This window comes from Chiloscyllium plagiosum, unplaced genomic scaffold (genome assembly GCF_037043375.1).
Source record: "Chiloscyllium plagiosum isolate Xiang-an unplaced genomic scaffold, Cpla_swu_hap1 HiC_scaffold_27, whole genome shotgun sequence".
Taxonomy (NCBI): domain Eukaryota; kingdom Metazoa; phylum Chordata; class Chondrichthyes; order Orectolobiformes; family Hemiscylliidae; genus Chiloscyllium; species Chiloscyllium plagiosum.
Window position 1 is genome coordinate 14,280,759 of NW_028270165.1, and position 2,268 is coordinate 14,283,026.

General features: G+C 48.4%; 1 non-coding gene across 1 annotated transcript; it reads right to left on the bottom strand.

Annotated features, from left to right (window-relative positions):
- Window positions 1-458: 458 nt before the first annotated feature.
- On the bottom strand, window positions 459-530 carry trnae-cuc (transfer RNA glutamic acid (anticodon CUC)). The gene has a single exon. It is a non-coding gene; the product is annotated as a tRNA-Glu (tRNA).
- Window positions 531-2,268: the final 1,738 nt, after the last annotated feature.

Consider the following 2,268-nt stretch of genomic DNA (forward strand, 5'->3'; position numbering starts at 1 on the left):
CACCAGTATCAGGATTCCTCGCAGAAGCAATAATGCAGAGACTCGAACAAACAGCCCTTCCAACGATCCAACCCAAACTTTGGATCCGCTACAGTGATGACACTTATGTCAGCACAAAATGAAACAAATTAGAGGAAACCGACAACACCATCAACAGTATCCTTACTGGCATAAAATTCACAAAAGAGGAGAACAACAACAAAGTGCCATTTCTAGATGTCACAGTGGAACCAACAGTCAATGGTAAATTCAAAACAGCCTCTACAGGAAAACAACGCACGCGAACCAAGAACTTAACTGCAGAAGCAATCATCCATACACATACAAACAAATCTGCATCAGGACACTATTCCAATGAGCCACTACACACTGCAGCACCCAGGAACTATGAAGATCAATAAACAACTGTACAGCGCATTTCGGAAGAATAGTTAGCCAATAGTCACGCTGAAAATGGTTTCCCTGGCCGGGAATCGAACCCGGGCCGCAGCGGTGAGAGCGCTGAATCCTAACCACTAGACCACCAGGGAGACACGGATGCACCGTCGTATGCTCTACTGAAAATTGCTTCGCTGCCCGGGAATCGAACACGGGCCGTGGTGGGAAGAAGACTTTCACCTGTACATCCACCAATGCCATTTTTTTGTGTCCATGGCTCCCGATGCGATCTCTACAACATTAGGGAGACTGGAGGGTCAAGTCACATCTCCGGGACACCCGCACCAATCAACCCCAAAGCCCCGTGGTTCAACATTTCAACACCCCTCCCACTCTCCCGAGGACATGCAGGTCCTGGGCCTCCTTCACCGCCGCTCCCTCCCTACCCGACGCCTGGAGGAAGAATGCCTCATCTTCCGCCTCAGAGCACTTCAATCCCAGGGCATCAATGTGGACTTCACCAGTTTCCTCATTTCCCCTCCCCCCATCTTACCACAGTTCCAACCTTCCAGCTCAGCACTGACCTCATGACCTGTCCTACCTGTCAATCTCCCTTCCCACCTATCCGCTAAACCCTCCTCTCTGACCTGTCACCTCCATCCCCACCACCACTCACCTGTTTTACTCTTTGCTACCTTCGCCTCAGCACACCACCCACCCCAATTTATCTCTCCACCCTGGAGGCGTCCTGCCTCTATTCCTGATGAAGGGCTTTTGCCCGAAACGTCGATTTTCCTGCTGTCTATCCAGCTGTGCTTTTCCAGCACCATTCTGATCTAAACTCTGGCTTCCAGCATCTCCAGTGCTCACTTTTGCTGACCCAATAAACCCAGTCTGCCGATTTCTCATCAACAAATTGACACAAGCTGAAACAACTTGTGCAGAAACCCAAGCTACATTACCTTACATTAAATACATCTGTTAAATGATGTCCAGACAACTCAACTCTCTCACCATCATGGTAGCCCACAAACCTACCAACACACTTGAACAGCGGCTAATGAACCTGAAATATCCGATACAAACAAGCAGCAAACGAATGTTATTTACAAAATACCATTCAAGTAAATAAAAACATGAACTCTGCCGTACAGTTCTCTGTGGCAAGAAATGCTGGGATGAGATAAGGAAGATATTTTCAGCCAAAACGAATCGACACTGACTGGACAGCAATTTACAATCACCCCTGTCATCCCAGGATGGAAGATACGAAGGGATGAAGTTTTCTTATTTTCGGAAGATTCACAAATATGAGCCTGGGTTTTGGTGTTTGTTTCCTTTCCACTCCCAGGAGCATTGGTTGGGGCGGTGAGTTGGGGAAAGTGAAATGTGTGCATGAACAGCGTGTGGGGCTCTTTCAGCTTCCCTCCACTGACAGCGCTGTGACTTGTCGCTGATGTTCTCAGGGACACTTACTGACGCGAGACAGTGAAAAGAGTCTCGTTCCTGCAGATCAGGAATTCAAACCGGCTTCAGGACAATGAGAAAGATTAATTGGGATGTGTGAAGAAGCTGTGAGCTGCATTGCAAACAGGTAGCTGGAGTCAGATGCGTCATCCATTGCGCCCCCGGCCCTGTGCGCACCTGAAACCGCCATGCTGCAGAATTCTGACCTTAACACGGACATGCGCAGCAATGGGAACATTCACAAGGTGAACAACCAAAGATAATCACCGTCACTGCTTCCCTTCCATAGTCCCAACTTTGTGAAGCAGTATCTTTCACTACTTCACGCCCCTCACTGTTCTACTCTCATTTCCAAATACTTGACTCATTGCCTCAAAAGCAGCTCTGTGCTTGTACCACCCTGACAGGCAGTGTGTTGCAGAT